At 37.8% G+C, this 23,020-nt stretch overlaps 1 long non-coding RNA gene across 1 annotated transcript; it reads left to right on the top strand.

The window, feature by feature from the left end:
- The first annotated feature begins 597 nt into the window (after positions 1-597).
- On the top strand, positions 598-5,693 carry LOC132614680 (uncharacterized). Its single transcript, XR_009572404.1, has 3 exons — positions 598-779; positions 1,674-1,724; positions 2,934-5,693. It is a non-coding gene; the product is annotated as an uncharacterized LOC132614680 (long non-coding RNA).
- The last annotated feature ends 17,327 nt before the right edge of the window (positions 5,694-23,020 follow it).

The following is a 23,020-nucleotide window of genomic DNA, read 5'->3' as shown; positions in this document are numbered from 1 at the left end:
CTTTCTTTTGACACATAAATAGATAACTGAAATAGGGAACTTTCAGAAAATGTGCAGGTCTCTGGTATATATATTGCTAATATGGTAAAAATATTAAGAAAACACGAACCATCTTTAGCTATCCAACTCAGTTTTACATCAATTATAGACATTCAGCTCTTAAAATAAGAGGATCATACATTTCTAACATCCATCTAAAATCCTATTCTGGATATACATGTTATATCCCGCGTTTTTGTGCATTTGGAAAATTTGGAATAGTCTTGCTTTATAGGAAATGAGGGCTATGGATTTATTTTATTTCACATGCGTGATATTCATGAAAAATATTGATACGGAAATACGGAGAAAGGTCAAGGGCAAAATTGGAATTTTAAAAGTTAGTTTCGGAAATTACAAATAAGATCCATAAATTATTGGGCTCAAAATAATGTAAGGAAAATTGAGGCCCAAGAGGAAGGGGTGGCCGGCCAAGAGGCCTTGGCCCAAGCCCAAGTATGAATTAATTCCATGTGATTAAAAGGAGAGAGTAATTATACAAGTGGTCATCCATTAGAAACTTCAAGAAAGTGAAAACAAGACAAAAAGAAATAGAGCAAGAACAAGGGAGAGGGGTTCGGCCCCCTCCAAGAGAAAAAAAGAATTTCCAAGTCCATGAATATTGATTCAAAAATCATAATTTTCTAGCAATATTACTAACTCAAGGATGCTCTTCAACATGGTATAATTTTTAAGGCAAGAAAGTGCTTGTGTTGGCAAGTGGAAGATTGGATAAAAAGGTAAGAATTCATCCCTTTTTATTATGTTATGAAGGTTTGTTTGTGTTGTGGTATGTAGAAATGAGTTGAAAGTATGGAAAAATGGAAGTTTGCAAAGTGGGTACAAAATATAGTATGTGGCCGTGTGTGTATATGTGTTGTATATATATGGTGAGTTGAATTTATGTTATATTCTAGTTGTGGGTATGATGGAATTCATATTGAGAATGAAAGTTCAATGAATTTGGTTGAAGTTGGAAATATGGGTATTGGCCGGGTGGTATATGGAAATTATAATGGGAATGAATCAATTTTGTTTAATGTGTTAGTTGTGTTGTTGTGATCCTTGTAATGTAAATGAAGGTAAAATGATGTAAGTTTGCATTGAAATGGAATGTAGAAGCTTATGTCATTTTAGTATGATTTTATGACATTATGGAAATGAAGTTGTTAAGGTGCAAATTATGACGATTGTTGATGAACTTGGAAGATGGAAACATGTTATGAACAAGTATGCTAAAGGTTGGAAGTTTTGGGTGAATTATGACTTTGGTGGAAAGTTTGTATATTTTGTATATCTTGTGAATATCTTGTAGAAATGATATGAAATGCTTCCAAATTATAGTGTGATGATCTTGATTAATGATGAGTGTGAAACCATTGAGATTGGTTTGGAAATTTGAGGTTGAAACGAAGGTTATTGCATTATGTCGGAAAGAGGACTAGTTGTGTTATATTGTGTTATGTAGTGATTGTTGTTGTTGGGTTGTTGTTGATTGTTTTGGACGAGTTGAATTCTTGGGGATGCTATATGTATAGGGGAGATGCTGCCCAAATTTTTATAGAAAAGTGTTGATTTAAGATTTAGGTCCTAAAGTCTTATGGCTAATATTTGGTAAATGTAACCATTTGTAGATTTTGGGCGAAACGGGAATTGAATTTGGAAAGGCGTAAAGAGCATATAAGGTATGTAAAGCTAACCCGATTCTTCTTTTGGCATGTCCTAGGTGTACTAGGATCGGATTCGAACCTCGGAAAATATTCTGCTCATCGGAATTCGCGTTTGAGATTGTCACTTTTTCATTCAATAGGATTGAACCCTTTAGGTATGCTTTGTTGAAAAATTATGGAAACTTCCCCAAACTGCTTAGAAAGTTATGGAATGTCCCTAGGACCTTTGTAGGTGACCCCATAAGTTTAATATGCATAATTTGCGCCCACCGCTTTGCTTGTCCCGAGGTGGGCTCACTATTTTCGATTTTACCCTTTACATGTTTATGACTTGTCTTCGAGCATTTTTTTTAAAGAAACATTCTAACTACCCTTTTGCTACTAAATAAAAATTGTTTTAAATATTTCATTAAGCCTTATGAATTGTTTTGGAACTTGGAAACGATCTCAGAAAGATTATGCTTCCGTAAGCCATTATGACATTCGAAATTCACTTACTATGATTATGTCCGGTTTCATCATTTCGATTTGTCATTCGATATACCTCATTGAGTCTCTGGAAATATATATGGTATTTTTATTGCATTTAGTTTCTCACTACTCCATTCGTGGATGCCTCAATGTTTCCCACACTGAGCCCGGGCCAGGATATGTTCTCAAGCGTCTTCCACTGCATTGTTCGCCGTGCCTCGATGTGAGGGGGCAGGTATACATGTACATGGGTTGTGGAGTATGCTGTGCCATGTACACTATTCTGATATGATATGATATGATCTGATATGGCCATCTGATATGATATGTTATGTTACGGGGTTATTCCCCTTTTCCGATCCTTATGTGTTGTGGCACCAGTGTCGGGGGGGTGACCACGTTCTGTCTGCCGAGTCCCTTGGCAGGAGCCGGATATGATATGGCATATGTTTCTGTACACATTCTTTATGTTTTGAAAGTATGCATTTGATACTCTGGATATCACACTCACTTTCCTGTACGTTCTGTTCCGGTTATGATTTTGTCCCGTAATGGGACCAGGTATGACATACGTTTTCTGCAAGTACTATTTATGCTTTATGATCAGCATTTTGCTAATCTGGATATTCCATTCATTTTCTGTAACTTCTACTTCGATTATGACTTTGTTTACTACGTTCCGTGCTTTACCTACTCAGTACATATTTCGTACTGACCCCCTTTCTTCGGGGGCTACGTTTTCATGCCGCGCAGGAACTGACGACAGATTTGCTGACCCGCCTGCCTAGGACATCTATTCTGCTATTTTGGAGCGCTCTTTCGTCCAGAGCCTATATGTTGGTACAGTCTGCTGCTATTGTATATATGTATGTTATTCAGGGGTATGACGGGGCCCTGTCCCGTCTTATGATTCTGTTATATTCTGTAGAGGTCTGTAGACATACTGTTGCACCCTATTTTTACCAAAGGCTAAACAAAGCACAACTTATGGAGCTCTGAAATAATTAATTATGTACAGAGTCGCCACCTAGCATTTAAGGTATACTAGGGTACCTATAAATTATTAATATATGCAGCTTAACATGATCTACGAAAATAAGTGAGATTCTAGGTAAGGGTTCAAATTATTCCGAAGGGAAGGTGTTAGGCATCCTTCAGAATCCACAAATGTGGTTCCCGGCTGGACCAATTTAACTATACGAGGGATGTGTAAAAAGGCTTAATTATTATTTACAAAAATTAATAGAATTTAGACTAAAGAATAACTAACATGACTATTCACATAAATAATCATGCAATACGTATTTTATACATATGTGATATAATAATTATTAAAAAAAAGTTATGTGCAACTTAGAAGCTTGGGTATGTGAAAAGGGTATAAAGAATGGACATGAAATTACTCAAGGTGAGTTAACTAATTTAACTAGCTAAGTATGTACGCCTAATCAATTAATTAAGAGAGTACATTCTAAAACCTAATATTGAGGCAAATCACCCTATTTGTTCACTTAAGTGTGCTAAGCTATTGAATTAAAACTCGAGCGAAACATGATAACTATAAGAATATTAGCTACAAAAATGATAACTGCCTAATATTAATTTGTCTAAAACACATAAAATTTAAATCACCTAAGCAGATCATAAATAAATACCACCAACCTGCACCCTAAAAAGTAAAGTTTCACTATATTTTATGCTTGTATAATTTAAGACTGTAAAAAAAATATATATATAAACAGAGAATTTAAGAAGCTATTTGAACTTCTTTTGAGTGTCATCTTCAAAAAGTAACTCCGAATACCTGCATGAGACTTAATAAAAATGTTAGTAAGAGAATAAATAACTATCGGATGAATTAAAGAAATAATGAATAAACTTAAAATAAAAACCCGTCTTTGTACATGGAAGGCCTTGAAAATCGACGGAAATTTCTTCATCGGCCACTTGGAATAGTATTTTCCCAAAGCAGTTTAGTTAAACAATAAAAGGGAGAAAGTGTCCACAACAATTTTAGGCAATATATCATAGTTGAGAAAGGTTTAAGCACAATGCGGATAGCAGCGGGAGTGGGACACAAAAACCAACATTATTTAATATAAAAGATCATGTAAAGTAGTGCAAAGAGTAAAAAAATGTGTAAACAGTAGCAAGTGAAGTGGTTAGCAGTACTTTTCCCTAAAAATATAGGAATCTGCCAGCTTCAAGAATGCAAAACTTTGAGGGAGTATTTTCTTATCAAGCACAGCATAAAACACATCAAGATATGGCAACAAAATTGGCCAAAGGTGCGGTAGAAAAATAGCACCAGTGAACCAAAACATGCTAATAACTCTAAATGAAATAGTAGCTTAAGTTAGCAATAGGATATGACAAACATTGGACAGCAGCTAACTTTAGACAGTAAGATAGCAGCTAATTTTCCAAAACAGTTAAGGCAACACAAAATTATTAAAGACAATAATAAACATAGCAATGGTTGAATGTAACAACAGTTGTGATGGCAAACGTAGTAAGAAAAAAAATAAACAAGGCAGCCATGGTCGTCGGAGAAAACCCATTCGCCGGAGCTCGAAGACTCCGACCAGATCTAAAAAAAAAACAAAAAACATACACGCACAAAACAAAAAAAAAATCGTTAGTAGGGGGAGGAAGATAGCAGCGGTATGGTGGTGTGTGGGCTGGTTTCGTGGTGGTGAAGGGGAAGCCGTGGGCTGCTCCGGGTCACCGGAGCTATATGCTCCTCGCCGGAGCAGCGAAAGGGACGAAGGGTGTGGATTGGTTGTTCGTTGGTGTTGGGGAGATGGAGCAGTCGTTGGTTCGTGTTCGCCGGAGCTCGGAGCTCCGGCGTGGAGGGCTGGCGGCGGCAGCTAAGAGAAAAGTGGGGGAGAAAGAAAATGTTTGGTGTGTTTTTTAGAAGAGAGAGAGAAGCAAAATCTGAAAAATTAGTGTCTGTGTGTGATAGCGTGTGTGAGGGAGGAAGGGAATAGAAAAAGTGAAGGGAGAGAGTTTTTAGGGGGAAAGAAATGGAAGAAAATTCAAAAAGTAGAAAACATGTGGGGCCTGCAGAGAAAAGGGGAAAGGAATAAAATCTGGAAAATGAGATGTGTTGTCTGTGTAAGTGTGTGTTTGTGTATAGAATGAAGACAAAGGATGAAAAAATAAAATTTAACCCCACCCTTTCTTATAATATCAATGAACACCCTCTTTTGTCCAAAAAATAAAAGAATGCACCCCTTTGTCCCCTCAATGCTTATTTTAATCCCTTTAAAAAAAAAGTGATGAAACCTTGACTTGATCGGATTTTACTCTGCGTTTAAAAATTAATTACTCCGATTTTCTCTGCACTGCCAGACTGTACTAAAATATAGTTAATTAATACATGTATAAATAATAACGCAAGTATAAAATATAAACATTAATGTCTATGATATGAAAATGTATTGCTATAAAATTAAGAAACAATTATTAATTACACAAAAAAATTGTAGTATCACGTTGTACATATGCAAAATAATGATTCTTGAAAAAATGACAATAAATTGAGAAAATTCCTAAAATAAGGATAATCATCAATAAATTGTTGAAAAAATGTAAAAATGTGTAAAAAAATGTATTTCGTGCTTTTTAACGAATCAGGCCCCCCCCCCCCCCCCCCAAACGATAATTTTAAGCACGTCGAGCCAAAATTAGGTGTCAACAACTTGTCCCTCTTTGACCGGAGACGATGAAAGAGTTTTCGGACGAAGACGTTGACATTTAGCCTATTTTGGCTCGACAAAGAATTGCTAAAAGGATATGTACGGAGAAAGAGGCCAGACGTTGGTAGAGCTTTGACAATACTCTTAGTCCGTCGGCAAGGTTGCGATAAAAAGAAAATGATAAAAAGGGAAGGATTGTATACTTGCTGGGGAAAGAATGATTCTCGTCCCGATGTGACCGAACTCTGCATAGAGCTTCCTTCATATCTCGTCAATCACGAGAATCAGGTCAATGTAGTTCGAAAGGTGATAACTAATGGATGTTGTGGCAAATTTTGATCGTCCAATCAAAATTTTGCCCCAGTGTTGTTAGAATGGTCCTAGCAAGTGTAGGATGAAGAACGGTCGTGTTATGTAACGCCCTTTTTTTTTTTTTTTTTTTTTTTAAGTCGGCATGATGCAATGCGTTTGAAGGGTATCTGAAAGTGATAATGCAATGCATGTGCAGTGTTTGCGAGCATTCACAAAGCAATGATGCAATGTATGTGCAGTGCGTCTGCGAGCATACGCAGGGCATTTAAACAAACAAATGCAGGTACGGTGTAATGCGTCTGCGAGCATACGCAGGGGCATTTGAAAACAATAAAACAAAGGGCGGTGCGCAGCCCATGCAAAAATTACAAAGGGCGGTGCATGGCCCATGTAACATATGAAAGCGATGCGAAGGGCGGTGCGCAGCCCGTGCATCATATGAAAGGCGGTGCAAATTACAAAGGGCGGTGCATGTCCTATGTAACATATGAAAGCGATGCGAAGGGCGGTGCGCAGCCCGTGCATCATATGAAAGGCGGTGCTCAGCCTTATGCAGAAATTACAAAGGGCGGTGCATGGCCCATGTAACATATGAAAGCGATGCGAAGGGCGGTGCGCAGCCCGTGCATCATATGAAAGGCGGTGCTCAGCCTTATGCAGAAATTACAAAGGGCGGTGCATGGCCAATGTAACATATGAAAGCGATGCGAAGGGCGGTGCGCAGCCCGTGCATCGTATGAAAGGCGGTGCTCAGCCTTATGCAGAAATTACAAAGGGCGGTGCATGGCCCATGTAACATATGAAAGCGATGCGAAGGGCGGTGCGCAGCCCGTGCATCGTATGAAAGGCGGTGCTCAGCCTTATGCAGAAATTACAAAGGGCGGTGCATGGCCCATGTAACATATGAAAGGCGATGAGCAACCTTATGCAGAAATTTAAATGGGCGGTGCGCAGCCCATACAACATGAAAGGCGGTGCTCAGCCTTATGCAGAAATTACAAAGGGCGGTGCATGGCCCATGTAATATATGAAAGCGATGCAAAGGGCGGTGCTCAGCCTTATGCAGAAATTACAAAGGGCGATGCATGGCCCATGTAACATATGAAAGGCGGTGAGCAACCTTATGCAGAAATTTAAATGGGCGGTGCGCAGCCCATACAACATGAAAGGCGATGCTCAGCCTTATGTAGAAATTACAAAGGGCGGTGCATGGCCCATGTAATATATGAAAGGCGGTGCTCAGCCTTATGTAGAAATTACAAAGGGCGGTGCATGGCCCATGTAATATATGAAAGCAATGCAAAGGGCGGTACGCATCCCATGCATCATATGAAAGGCGGTGCTCAGCCTTATGCAGAAATTACAAAGGGCGGTGCATGGCCCATGTAACATATGAAAGGCGGTGAGCAACCTTATGCAGAAATTTAAATGGGCGGTGCCCAGCCCATACAACATGAAAGGCGATGCTCAGCCTTATGCAGAAATTACAAAGGGCGGTGCATGGCCCATGTAATATATGAAAGGCGGTGCTCAGCCTTATGCAGAAATTACAAAGGGCGGTGCATGGCCCATGTAATATATGAAAGCAATGCAAAGGGCGGTGCGCAGCCCATGCATCATGTGAAATGCGGTGCATGGCCCAGGCAGTAATAAAAAGCGGTGAGCAATGCAATGCGGCTGCGAGCATACGCAGAGGCATTTGAAAATAATAAAGCAATGCTGGTGTGGAGGGTGACGCCTATGCTTCGGTGCGAATGAAGTGCAGAAGGTAAGGTCCTTGGGCCATGAAATGGTGCCTTTAGGCGATGAGAATGTTGCCTTTAGACTATGACGCCCTCGATGTCCTGTTGTGGGGCTGGACGAGCCAATGCAGTGTCCTACTGTGGGGCCGGATGAGCCCGTGCCTTTTCTCTCAAAATGTGCCATTGGTGGAATTTTTGAGGGCCCCCTCAAAAATTCTGTCCCAGTTTAAACAAACAAAAATTCGCATACTTCCAGCGGAAAGTGATGTGCACTTGTTTTTTTTTATTATTATTATTTTATTTTTTAAGCTACTAAAAAATGTTCTCCCAATTTCATGCTTCAGCGGAGAAATACGAGGATCTTTCATGGTAAGACCAGATGTCGATACCTCGTAGAGTTAGTAACAACACAACAACATTGAACTATATTTACTGTGCAACGATAAAAAACAAAATTAAGAAAAAAAAATAACAAAATCACGAAAGCAAAATCCAGCAAAATTGTTTTTTTTTTTTTAATAATAACAATAATTGATATAACATGCCCCGACTTCAGTTGGTACCAACAATTAGTATTGTGCATAAGAATTCACCATTGTTTATCGTCCAACAAACCAAGATCGACTTATTGATAATTCCTACAGCTTCAAGTGGTACCTCAGACATACCTAAGGATCGATAAGATCGGTTCATTTTGTTTCAAACAAAGACTCTGCACTATACCTATTTTCATGTTTCAAGTGCCCTTACCAGAAAGAAAGTCCTTTTTCACACGTATTCAGTATTTTTGAACTTTGGGACGTCTAGAGAAGTACACTCAAACTGAGAAAGATGTTCAATGCTTGCAATTGTGATACCATAAGCTTGGCCGTCATGTAAGTATCCACTAATGAGAGAAACCTTAGCATAGGATCATGTAGGGCTTGTTATGGTGTTGTAATGTAGGCTTGGGAAAAGGGTAGGATATTATTTGGGTAAGGAGTGACTAATCCTTCCCTAAGCGTTGCACTATGTCTGTGCTTAGTATTTGTGTGCTCTGACGCTGATCTACTTTGTTTTATTGTCCCTTTCTTTTGTACTTGTGCGACCTCTTTTGCAAGTTTAAAGCCCTTTTTTTTTTCTTTTTTTTTTTTTTGAGTTTAGGGTTGCATGTCCGAGACTCTGTGGGGATTAAGAGAATTGACCTGGGTTGTATGCCCGAGGTCTTGATACTAATTCCGAGTTGTATGCCTGAGTGTGAAAAATAAAAAGGAATAACGGGTTGTATGTCCGAGATCTCGAATGACTGAGGTTTTTTTTTTTTTTTGTGTTTTTTTTGTGTGGGCTCCTTCTTGCTTTGGAGGTCGTTCTTAGCCTTTGTTTTTCTGGGACGGTCGAATCCCTTTTTTTTGGAAGCTTCAGCTCAGATCTCTATCCGCGGTTGCACGTTTTTAGTGCGCTCAGGGAGGTTGGGCCAAGAGAGAGATAGTGCATGTAAGCACTCAGAAATGGTATAGGCTTATGATGTGGTTGTCAAAGAAAAGGCTTTAGGCTCAAAGGGGGAATGCTAGGGATAACGTCATTTGGTAGGCTAGAAAGGCTCAAACGGGTCAAAGAAGGCCTACGATCCTTTTCTATGCTGAGTGTTACTCATAATTTCGCCTCAACAGACATTCAGGCCAAGTTCTAGATTACAATGCAATGCAATTGAACGTTGTCTAAAGCTCACCACACAATGCACATGAAACAATGAGATTGGTTTTGTTCTTGTCTTACAAGCATGCAAGAGAATTTTTCAAGTGTCACTTAAAGTGTGAATGAGAGGTACCAAAAGAATCTATAGTTTACCACGAAGTCAGTCCTCCCCATTATATTGATTGTTACTTGTTTCTTTCCTATGCACATTCCTAACTGTGTTGGTACCAACCAAGTCAAAGATATGAATTTAAAAAAAAACATTTTTGTATTTTTGAATAGGGGTACCGAACCCGAAAAGGGTTGCCTACGTATCTCATCTTTGATGAGAATCAGGTGCGCGTAGTTCGTTGCAGATAAGATAGAAAGAAATAAAATATTTTTGTGATTTTTCAAAATAAAGGATTTTTTTTTGTGAATTTTGAATAATGAATACCGAACCCAAAAGGGCTGCCTACGTATCTCATCAAAGAAGAGAATCCGGTGTGCGTAGTTCTTGCAAATAGGATAGAAAGAAATAAAATATTTTTGTGATTTTTTTTTTCAAAATAAAGGATTTTTTTTTATGAATAATGAATACCGAACCCAAAAGGGCTGCCTACGTATCTCATCAAAGAAGAGAATCAGGTGTGCGTAGTTCTTGCTGATAGGGTATAAAATGCATGATTGATTTTTTTTTTTTTTTTTTTTTTTTTTTTACAAAATGCAGGGTTCAACACGAGTCAGCTAAAAATAATTAGATAAAGTGCTAAGGCAGTGCAAAGCAAATAACACAATATTTATTTAGAAACAAAACATGTAACAAATAAAGAGTATGTGAAAAATGAAAAGAATGTTCGAAATAAAGGATAAAATTCAACCTAGCTAAAAACAACTGCAAAATGGAATGTACAGTAATCTAGGAATTCTAAGAGTTTGTTTTCCTATGACACAAGGCTCCCGAGCGTACTACTCGAGTGAGAAGGCTACGCGGTCCCCGTTACTCGGGCACCCCGCGCATACGTCAACTCTTCTAAAATTTGGATTCTACGAAAAACAATTCGCGGGTGCGCAAAACACACCTCGCGTGTACGTGTGATAGTGTGAGTTTTCCAGAAGTGGAGGAAATATGAACGGCATGTCATTTTATATAAACCGATAACACATATGAATATTAATATAAAACCACAAAAAGATAGCAATTAAAGAGAAACAGTAAAAGCAATATGCATATTTTACAATAAATTAAAAAATGAGTATTGTAAATAAAACTTGCTAGTAAAAAAAGGCAATAATACAGTGTATGAAATTAAACGCAGATATGTACGTAAACAAATAAGGGAACAAGGGAAAGTATATACATGACGAATAAATACATGCAAGTAAAATAAAGGAAAAATTCAAATAAAGATAACATACCTCGAATAACAAATTGAGTCCATATGGTTAGAACCTAAGTGCTCCCCAGCAGAGTCGCCATGTTGTTGCACCCTATTTTTACCAAAGGCTAAACAAAGCACAACTTATGGAGCTCTGAAATAATTAATTATGTACAGAGTCGCCACCTAGCATTTAAGGTATACTAGGGTACCTATAAATTATTAATATATGCAGCTTAACATGATCTACGAAAATAAGTGAGATTCTAGGTAAGGGTTCAAATTATTCCGAAGGGAAGGTGTTAGGCATCCTTCAGAATCCACAAATGTGGTTCCCGGCTGGACCAATTTAACTATACGAGGGATGTGTAAAAAGGCTTAATTATTATTTACAAAAATTAATAGAATTTAGACTAAAGAATAACTAACATGACTATTCACATAAATAATCATGCAATACGTATTTTATACATATGTGATATAATAATTATTAAAAAAAAGTTATGTGCAACTTAGAAGCTTGGGTATGTGAAAAGGGTATAAAGAATGGACATGAAATTACTCAAGGTGAGTTAACTAATTTAACTAGCTAAGTATGTACGCCTAATCAATTAATTAAGAGAGTACATTCTAAAACCTAATATTGAGGCAAATCACCCTATTTGTTCACTTAAGTGTGCTAAGCTATTGAATTAAAACTCGAGCGAAACATGATAACTATAAGAATATTAGCTACAAAAATGATAACTGCCTAATATTAATTTGTCTAAAACACATAAAATTTAAATCACCTAAGCAGATCATAAATAAATACCACCAACCTGCACCCTAAAAAGTAAAGTTTCACTATATTTTATGCTTGTATAATTTAAGACTGTAAAAAAAATATATATATAAACAGAGAATTTAAGAAGCTATTTGAACTTCTTTTGAGTGTCATCTTCAAAAAGTAACTCCGAATACCTGCATGAGACTTAATAAAAATGTTAGTAAGAGAATAAATAACTATCGGATGAATTAAAGAAATAATGAATAAACTTAAAATAAAAACCCGTCTTTGTACATGGAAGGCCTTGAAAATCGACGGAAATTTCTTCATCGGCCACTTGGAATAGTATTTTCCCAAAGCAGTTTAGTTAAACAATAAAAGGGAGAAAGTGTCCACAACAATTTTAGGCAATATATCATAGTTGAGAAAGGTTTAAGCACAATGCGGATAGCAGCGGGAGTGGGACACAAAAACCAACATTATTTAATATAAAAGATCATGTAAAGTAGTGCAAAGAGTAAAAAAATGTGTAAACAGTAGCAAGTGAAGTGGTTAGCAGTACTTTTCCCTAAAAATATAGGAATCTGCCAGCTTCAAGAATGCAAAACTTTGAGGGAGTATTTTCTTATCAAGCACAGCATAAAACACATCAAGATATGGCAACAAAATTGGCCAAAGGTGCGGTAGAAAAATAGCACCAGTGAACCAAAACATGCTAATAACTCTAAATGAAATAGTAGCTTAAGTTAGCAATAGGATATGACAAACATTGGACAGCAGCTAACTTTAGACAGTAAGATAGCAGCTAATTTTCCAAAACAGTTAAGGCAACACAAAATTATTAAAGACAATAATAAACATAGCAATGGTTGAATGTAACAACAGTTGTGATGGCAAACGTAGTAAGAAAAAAAATAAACAAGGCAGCCATGGTCGTCGGAGAAAACCCATTCGCCGGAGCTCGAAGACTCCGACCAGATCTAAAAAAAAAACAAAAAACATACACGCACAAAACAAAAAAAAAAATCGTTAGTAGGGGGAGGAAGATAGCAGCGGTATGGTGGTGTGTGGGCTGGTTTCGTGGTGGTGAAGGGGAAGCCGTGGGCTGCTCCGGGTCACCGGAGCTATATGCTCCTCGCCGGAGCAGCGAAAGGGACGAAGGGTGTGGATTGGTTGTTCGTTGGTGTTGGGGAGATGGAGCAGTCGTTGGTTCGTGTTCGCCGGAGCTCGGAGCTCCGGCGTGGAGGGCTGGCGGCGGCAGCTAAGAGAAAAGTGGGGGAGAAAGAAAATGTTTGGTGTGTTTTTTAGAAGAGAGAGAGAAGCAAAATCTGAAAAATTAGTGTCTGTGTGTGATAGCGTGTGTGAGGGAGGAAGGGAATAGAAAAAGTGAAGGGAGAGAGTTTTTAGGGGGAAAGAAATGGAAGAAAATTCAAAAAGTAGAAAACATGTGGGGCCTGCAGAGAAAAGGGGAAAGGAATAAAATCTGGAAAATGAGATGTGTTGTCTGTGTAAGTGTGTGTTTGTGTATAGAATGAAGACAAAGGATGAAAAAATAAAATTTAACCCCACCCTTTCTTATAATATCAATGAACACCCTCTTTTGTCCAAAAAATAAAAGAATGCACCCCTTTGTCCCCTCAATGCTTATTTTAATCCCTTTAAAAAAAAAGTGATGAAACCTTGACTTGATCGGATTTTACTCTGCGTTTAAAAATTAATTACTCCGATTTTCTCTGCACTGCCAGACTGTACTAAAATATAGTTAATTAATACATGTATAAATAATAACGCAAGTATAAAATATAAACATTAATGTCTATGATATGAAAATGTATTGCTATAAAATTAAGAAACAATTATTAATTACACAAAAAAATTGTAGTATCACGTTGTACATATGCAAAATAATGATTCTTGAAAAAATGACAATAAATTGAGAAAATTCCTAAAATAAGGATAATCATCAATAAATTGTTGAAAAAATGTAAAAATGTGTAAAAAAAATGTATTTCGTGCTTTTTAACGAATCAGGGCCCCCCCCCCCCCAAACGATAATTTTAAGCACGTCGAGCCAAAATTAGGTGTCAACAACTTGTCCCTCTTTGACCGGAGACGATGAAAGAGTTTTCGGACGAAGACGTTGACATTTAGCCTATTTTGGCTCGACAAAGAATTGCTAAAAGGATATGTACGGAGAAAGAGGCCAGACGTTGGTAGAGCTTTGACAATACTCTTAGTCCGTCGGCAAGGTTGCGATAAAAAGAAAATGATAAAAAGGGAAGGATTGTATACTTGCTGGGGAAAGAATGATTCTCGTCCCGATGTGACCGAACTCTGCATAGAGCTTCCTTCATATCTCGTCAATCACGAGAATCAGGTCAATGTAGTTCGAAAGGTGATAACTAATGGATGTTGTGGCAAATTTTGATCGTCCAATCAAAATTTTGCCCCAGTGTTGTTAGAATGGTCCTAGCAAGTGTAGGATGAAGAACGGTCGTGTTATGTAACGCCCTTTTTTTTTTTTTTTTTTTTTTTTTAAGTCGGCATGATGCAATGCGTTTGAAGGGTATCTGAAAGTGATAATGCAATGCATGTGCAGTGTTTGCGAGCATTCACAAAGCAATGATGCAATGTATGTGCAGTGCGTCTGCGAGCATACGCAGGGCATTTAAACAAACAAATGCAGGTACGGTGTAATGCGTCTGCGAGCATACGCAGGGGCATTTGAAAACAATAAAACAAAGGGCGGTGCACAGCCCATGCAAAAATTACAAAGGGCGGTGCATGGCCCATGTAACATATGAAAGCGATGCGAAGGGCGGTGCGCAGCCCGTGCATCATATGAAAGGCGGTGCAAATTACAAAGGGCGGTGCATGTCCTATGTAACATATGAAAGCGATGCGAAGGGCGGTGCGCAGCCCGTGCATCATATGAAAGGCGGTGCTCAGCCTTATGCAGAAATTACAAAGGGCGGTGCATGGCCCATGTAACATATGAAAGCGATGCGAAGGGCGGTGCGCAGCCCGTGCATCATATGAAAGGCGGTGCTCAGCCTTATGCAGAAATTACAAAGGGCGGTGCATGGCCAATGTAACATATGAAAGCGATGCGAAGGGCGGTGCGCAGCCCGTGCATCGTATGAAAGGCGGTGCTCAGCCTTATGCAGAAATTACAAAGGGCGGTGCATGACCCATGTAACATATGAAAGCGATGCGAAGGGCGGTGCGCAGCCCGTGCATCGTATGAAAGGCGGTGCTCAGCCTTATGCAGAAATTACAAAGGGCGGTGCATGGCCCATGTAACATATGAAAGGCGATGAGCAACCTTATGCAGAAATTTAAATGGGCGGTGCGCAGCCCATACAACATGAAAGGCGGTGCTCAGCCTTATGCAGAAATTACAAAGGGCGGTGCATGGCCCATGTAATATATGAAAGCGATGCAAAGGGCGGTGCTCAGCCTTATGCAGAAATTACAAAGGGCGATGCATGGCCCATGTAACATATGAAAGGCGGTGAGCAACCTTATGCAGAAATTTAAATGGGCGGTGCGCAGCCCATACAACATGAAAGGCGATGCTCAGCCTTATGTAGAAATTACAAAGGGCGGTGCATGGCCCATGTAATATATGAAAGGCGGTGCTCAGCCTTATGTAGAAATTACAAAGGGCGGTGCATGGCCCATGTAATATATGAAAGCAATGCAAAGGGCGGTACGCATCCCATGCATCATATGAAAGGCGGTGCTCAGCCTTATGCAGAAATTACAAAGGGCGGTGCATGGCCCATGTAACATATGAAAGGCGGTGAGCAACCTTATGCAGAAATTTAAATGGGCGGTGCCCAGCCCATACAACATGAAAGGCGATGCTCAGCCTTATGCAGAAATTACAAAGGGCGGTGCATGGCCCATGTAATATATGAAAGGCGGTGCTCAGCCTTATGCAGAAATTACAAAGGGCGGTGCATGGCCCATGTAATATATGAAAGCAATGCAAAGGGCGGTGCGCAGCCCATGCATCATGTGAAATGCGGTGCATGGCCCAGGCAGTAATAAAAAGCGGTGAGCAATGCAATGCGGCTGCGAGCATACGCAGAGGCATTTGAAAATAATAAAGCAATGCTGGTGTGGAGGGTGACGCCTATGCTTCGGTGCGAATGAAGTGCAGAAGGTAAGGTCCTTGGGCCATGAAAGGGTGCCTTTAGGCGATGAGAATGTTGCCTTTAGACTATGACGCCCTCGATGTCCTGTTGTGGGGCTGGACGAGCCAATGCAGTGTCCTACTGTGGGGCCGGATGAGCCCGTGCCTTTTCTCTCAAAATGTGCCATTGGTGGAATTTTTGAGGGCCCCCTCAAAAATTCTGTCCCAGTTTAAACAAACAAAAATTCGCATACTTCCAGCGGAAAGTGATGTGCACTTGTTTTTTTTTATTATTATTATTTTATTTTTTAAGCTACTAAAAAATGTTCTCCCAATTTCATGCTTCAGCGGAGAAATACGAGGATCTTTCATGGTAAGACCAGATGTCGATACCTCGTAGAGTTAGTAACAACACAACAACATTGAACTATATTTACTGTGCAACGATAAAAAACAAAATTAAGAAAAAAAAATAACAAAATCACGAAAGCAAAATCCAGCAAAATTGTTTTTTTTTTTTTAATAATAACAATAATTGATATAACATGCCCCGACTTCAGTTGGTACCAACAATTAGTATTGTGCATAAGAATTCACCATTGTTTATCGTCCAACAAACCAAGATCGACTTATTGATAATTCCTACAGCTTCAAGTGGTACCTCAGACATACCTAAGGATCGATAAGATCGGTTCATTTTGTTTCAAACAAAGACTCTGCACTATACCTATTTTCATGTTTCAAGTGCCCTCACCAGAAAGAAAGTCCTTTTTCACACGTATTCAGTATTTTTGAACTTTGGGACGTCTAGAGAAGTACACTCAAACTGAGAAAGATGTTCAATGCTTGCAATTGTGATACCATAAGCTTGGCCGTCATGTAAGTATCCACTAATGAGAGAAACCTTAGCATAGGATCATGTAGGGCTTGTTATGGTGTTGTAATGTAGGCTTGGGAAAAGGGTAGGATATTATTTGGGTAAGGAGTGACTAATCCTTCCCTAAGCGTTGCACTATGTCTGTGCTTAGTATTTGTGTGCTCTGACGCTGATCTACTTTGTTTTATTGTCCCTTTCTTTTGTACTTGTGCGACCTCTTTTGCAAGTTTAAAGCCCTTTTTTTTTTTTTTTTTTTTTGAGTTTAGGGTTGCATGTCCGAGACTCTGTGGGGATTAAGAGAATTGACCTGGGTTGTATGCCCGAGGTCTTGATACTAATTCCGAGTTGTATGCCTGAGTGTGAAAAATAAAAAGGAATAACGGGTTGTATGTCCGAGATCTCGAATGACTGAGGTTTTTTTTTTTTTTTTTTGTGTTTTTTTTTGTGTGGGCTCCTTCTTGCTTTGGAGGTCGTTCTTAGCCTTTGTTTTTCTGGGACGGTCGAATCCCTTTTTTTTGGAAGCTTCAGCTCAGATCTCTATCCGCGGTTGCACGTTTTTAGTGCGCTCAGGGAGGTTGGGCCAAGAGAGAGATAGTGCATGTAAGCACTCAGAAATGGTATAGGCTTATGATGTGGTTGTCAAAGAAAAGGCTTTAGGCTCAAAGGGGGAATGCTAGGGATAACGTCATTTGGTAGGCTAGAAAGGCTCAAACGGGTCAAAGAAGGCCTACGATCCTTTTCTATGCTGAGTGTTACTCATAATTTCGCCTCAACAGACATTCAGGCCAAGTTCTAGATTACAATGCAATGCAATTGAACGTTGTCTAAAGCTCACCACACAATGCACATGAAACAATGAGATTGGTTTTGTTCTTGTCTTACAAGCATGCAAGAGAATTTTTCAAGTGTCACTTAAAGTGTGAATGAGAGGTACCAAAAGAATCTATAGTTTACCACGAAGTCAGTCCTCCCCATTATATTGATTGTTACTTGTTTCTTTCCTATGCACATTCCTAACTGTGTTGGTACCAACCAAGTCAAAGATATGAATTTAAAAAAAAACATTTTTGTATTTTTGAATAGGGGTACCGAACCCGAAAAGGGTTGCCTACGTATCTCATCTTTGATGAGAATCAGGTGCGCGTAGTTCGTTGCAGATAAGATAGAAAGAAATAAAATATTTTTGTGATTTTTCAAAATAAAGGATTTTTTTTTGTGAATTTTGAATAATGAATACCGAACCCAAAAGGGCTGCCTACGTATCTCATCAAAGAAGAGAATCAGGTGTGCGTAGTTCTTGCAAATAGGATAGAAAGAAATAAAATATTTTTGTGATTTTTTTTTTTCAAAATAAAGGATTTTTTTTTATGAATAATGAATACCGAACCCAAAAGGGCTGCCTACGTATCTCATCAAAGAAGAGAATCAGGTGTGCGTAGTTCTTGCTGATAGGGTATAAAATGCATGATTGATTTTTTTTTTTTTTTTTTTTTTTTTTTTTACAAAATGCAGGGTTCAACACGAGTCAGCTAAAAATAATTAGATAAAGTGCTAAGGCAGTGCAAAGCAAATAACACAATATTTATTTAGAAACAAAACATGTAACAAATAAAGAGTATGTGAAAAATGAAAAGAATGTTCGAAATAAAGGATAAAATTCAACCTAGCTAAAAACAACTGCAAAATGGAATGTACAGTAATCTAGGAATTCTAAGAGTTTGTTTTCCTATGACACAAGGCTCCCGAGCGTACTACTCGAGTGAGAAGGCTACGCGGTCCCCGTTACTCGGGCACCCCGCGCATACGTCAACTCTTCTAAAATTTGGATTCTACGAAAAACAATTCGCGGGTGCGCAAAACACACCTCGCGTGTACGTGTGATAGTGTGAGTTTTCCAGAAGTGGAGGAAATATGAACGGCATGTCATTTTATATAAACCGATAACACATATGAATATTAATATAAAACCACAAAAAGATAGCAATTAAAGAGAAACAGTAAAAGCAATATGCATATTTTACAATAAATTAAAAAATGAGTATTGTAAATAAAACTTGCTAGTAAAAAAAGGCAATAATACAGTGTATGAAATTAAACGCAGATATGTACGTAAACAAATAAGGGAACAAGGGAAAGTATATACATGACGAATAAATACATGCAAGTAAAATAAAGGAAAAATTCAAATAAAGATAACATACCTCGAATAACAAATTGAGTCCATATGGTTAGAACCTAAGTGCTCCCCAGCAGAGTCGCCATGTTGTTGCACCCTATTTTTACCAAAGGCTAAACAAAGCACAACTTATGGAGCTCTGAAATAATTAATTATGTACAGAGTCGCCACCTAGCATTTAAGGTATACTAGGGTACCTATAAATTATTAATATATGCAGCTTAACATGATCTACGAAAATAAGTGAGATTCTAGGTAAGGGTTCAAATTATTCCGAAGGGAAGGTGTTAGGCATCCTTCAGAATCCACAAATGTGGTTCCCGGCTGGACCAATTTAACTATACGAGGGATGTGTAAAAAGGCTTAATTATTATTTACAAAAATTAATAGAATTTAGACTAAAGAATAACTAACATGACTATTCACATAAATAATCATGCAATACGTATTTTATACATATGTGATATAATAATTATTAAAAAAAAGTTATGTGCAACTTAGAAGCTTGGGTATGTGAAAAGGGTATAAAGAATGGACATGAAATTACTCAAGGTGAGTTAACTAATTTAACTAGCTAAGTATGTACGCCTAATCAATTAATTAAGAGAGTACATTCTAAAACCTAATATTGAGGCAAATCACCCTATTTGTTCACTTAAGTGTGCTAAGCTATTGAATTAAAACTCGAGCGAAACATGATAACTATAAGAATATTAGCTACAAAAATGATAACTGCCTAATATTAATTTGTCTAAAACACATAAAATTTAAATCACCTAAGCAGATCATAAATAAATACCACCAACCTGCACCCTAAAAAGTAAAGTTTCACTATATTTTATGCTTGTATAATTTAAGACTGTAAAAAAAATATATATATAAACAGAGAATTTAAGAAGCTATTTGAACTTCTTTTGAGTGTCATCTTCAAAAAGTAACTCCGAATACCTGCATGAGACTTAATAAAAATGTTAGTAAGAGAATAAATAACTATCGGATGAATTAAAGAAATAATGAATAAACTTAAAATAAAAACCCGTCTTTGTACATGGAAGGCCTTGAAAATCGACGGAAATTTCTTCATCGGCCACTTGGAATAGTATTTTCCCAAAGCAGTTTAGTTAAACAATAAAAGGGAGAAAGTGTCCACAACAATTTTAGGCAATATATCATAGTTGAGAAAGGTTTAAGCACAATGCGGATAGCAGCGGGAGTGGGACACAAAAACCAACATTATTTAATATAAAAGATCATGTAAAGTAGTGCAAAGAGTAAAAAAATGTGTAAACAGTAGCAAGTGAAGTGGTTAGCAGTACTTTTCCCTAAAAATATAGGAATCTGCCAGCTTCAAGAATGCAAAACTTTGAGGGAGTATTTTCTTATCAAGCACAGCATAAAACACATCAAGATATGGCAACAAAATTGGCCAAAGGTGCGGTAGAAAAATAGCACCAGTGAACCAAAACATGCTAATAACTCTAAATGAAATAGTAGCTTAAGTTAGCAATAGGATATGACAAACATTGGACAGCAGCTAACTTTAGACAGTAAGATAGCAGCTAATTTTCCAAAACAGTTAAGGCAACACAAAATTATTAAAGACAATAATAAACATAGCAATGGTTGAATGTAACAACAGTTGTGATGGCAAACGTAGTAAGAAAAAAAATAAACAAGGCAGCCATGGTCGTCGGAGAAAACCCATTCGCCGGAGCTCGAAGACTCCGACCAGATCTAAAAAAAAAACAAAAAACATACACGCACAAAACAAAAAAAAAATCGTTAGTAGGGGGAGGAAGATAGCAGCGGTATGGTGGTGTGTGGGCTGGTTTCGTGGTGGTGAAGGGGAAGCCGTGGGCTGCTCCGGGTCACCGGAGCTATATGCTCCTCGCCGGAGCAGCGAAAGGGACGAAGGGTGTGGATTGGTTGTTCGTTGGTGTTGGGGAGATGGAGCAGTCGTTGGTTCGTGTTCGCCGGAGCTCGGAGCTCCGGCGTGGAGGGCTGGCGGCGGCAGCTAAGAGAAAAGTGGGGGAGAAAGAAAATGTTTGGTGTGTTTTTTAGAAGAGAGAGAGAAGCAAAATCTGAAAAATTAGTGTCTGTGTGTGATAGCGTGTGTGAGGGAGGAAGGGAATAGAAAAAGTGAAGGGAGAGAGTTTTTAGGGGGAAAGAAATGGAAGAAAATTCAAAAAGTAGAAAACATGTGGGGCCTGCAGAGAAAAAGGGAAAGGAATAAAATCTGGAAAATGAGATGTGTTGTCTGTGTAAGTGTGTGTTTGTGTATAGAATGAAGACAAAGGATGAAAAAATAAAATTTAACCCCACCCTTTCTTATAATATCAATGAACACCCTCTTTTGTCCAAAAAATAAAAGAATGCACCCCTTTGTCCCCTCAATGCTTATTTTAATCCCTTTAAAAAAAAAGTGATGAAACCTTGACTTGATCGGATTTTACTCTGCGTTTAAAAATTAATTACTCCGATTTTCTCTGCACTGCCAGACTGTACTAAAATATAGTTAATTAATACATGTATAAATAATAACGCAAGTATAAAATATAAACATTAATGTCTATGATATGAAAATGTATTGCTATAAAATTAAGAAACAATTATTAATTACACAAAAAAATTGTAGTATCACGTTGTACATATGCAAAATAATGATTCTTGAAAAAATGACAATAAATTGAGAAAATTCCTAAAATAAGGATAATCATCAATAAATTGTTGAAAAAATGTAAAAATGTGTAAAAAAATGTATTTCGTGCTTTTTAACGAATCAGGGCCCCCCCCCCCCCCCCCAAACGATAATTTTAAGCACGTCGAGCCAAAATTAGGTGTCAACACATACTTGTGTGGGTTCTGTATACGTTTTGGGTTGTTATGATCGGTGATGGCCTTATCGGCCTCCACGTGCAAAATCTGTTCATCTGTGATATTTAGTAGCGCCAACTAACTTTAATATTAATATATTTTGATAATATGCTGGTTTGAGGTATCGGGTACGTTTGGGTGTCCAGCACGGACACTAGTCGCGGCCTACGGGTTTGGGTCGTGACAATACAGTTATCATTTCAGCGAGCAATGATTGTTTTCTGCCATCATCATCTCATTTTATCAGAAAACATAGTTATGAGCTAATAATCCATTTCCATCAAGTAACTTTGTCCTAAAAGTTTACTCCAGCTAAAATATGTAGCAGTTTCTAGAAGCCCCTAGCTATTACTTTGTTCTTTTTCTTCAATTTCTTATATTTATTTTTATATGATCCAACTAATCCCTAATCACAAAAATTTAAAACCTCATCGTATTCCTACAATCTATGTCAAGTAGGTTTGTTGACTCATTAATAGGCTTATAAAGAGATATGTTCAACTATAATTTGTTAAGAAGAATGAGAATTTCTTCTAACTATTAGCAATAACTACTATGAACCCAGTATCACTCGCAACTTGGCTTAACATTAACTGATTTACTTGTAGTGCAAAAGCAAAAATGACCATACCTCGTTTAGTAAATTATAAAGAGTGATGAGATCATAACAAGCAGAAAAGGTCCTCTTGACTACTAAATAGCTATTTGAACATATACTTATCTTGCCATAGTATTGACTGATAACAAATTCGATATAGGGCCTGCTTTAAGCTTATCAGATGGCGCCCTCTTCGATCCCTCTTTCGTCTACTTAAATGTAGCGTCACATTCATTTCATGCTAGTTATTAAGAACAAGATTGCATCAATGACATAAGCAACACCAAATACCACTAGAGTAACAAAACTGAATGACAATGGCACACATCAGTTATTCACAAAAAGCAGTTGACAAAGTACATTTGAAAGCATGTGCACGTAAATTTGATTAATTAACTAACGTACTTCAGACTATAATTTACAATTTTGATTCATTTTTATGTATATTTAACAGTGCTAGTCTATTTGTAATTATTCTTTTGATTTAAAACCATGATAGTCTATTTGTAATTATTCTTTTGATTTAAAATCTAATCTTACCCTAAGTGAAATCTTTGTTAATTACTTATTTATAAAAGGACGAATAGATTTTTTCAATAGCAAATGATAATTGGTAAT

This window comes from Lycium barbarum, chromosome 10 (genome assembly GCF_019175385.1).
Source record: "Lycium barbarum isolate Lr01 chromosome 10, ASM1917538v2, whole genome shotgun sequence".
Taxonomy (NCBI): domain Eukaryota; kingdom Viridiplantae; phylum Streptophyta; class Magnoliopsida; order Solanales; family Solanaceae; genus Lycium; species Lycium barbarum.
This window is presented reverse-complemented; position numbering and strand designations above follow the sequence as displayed.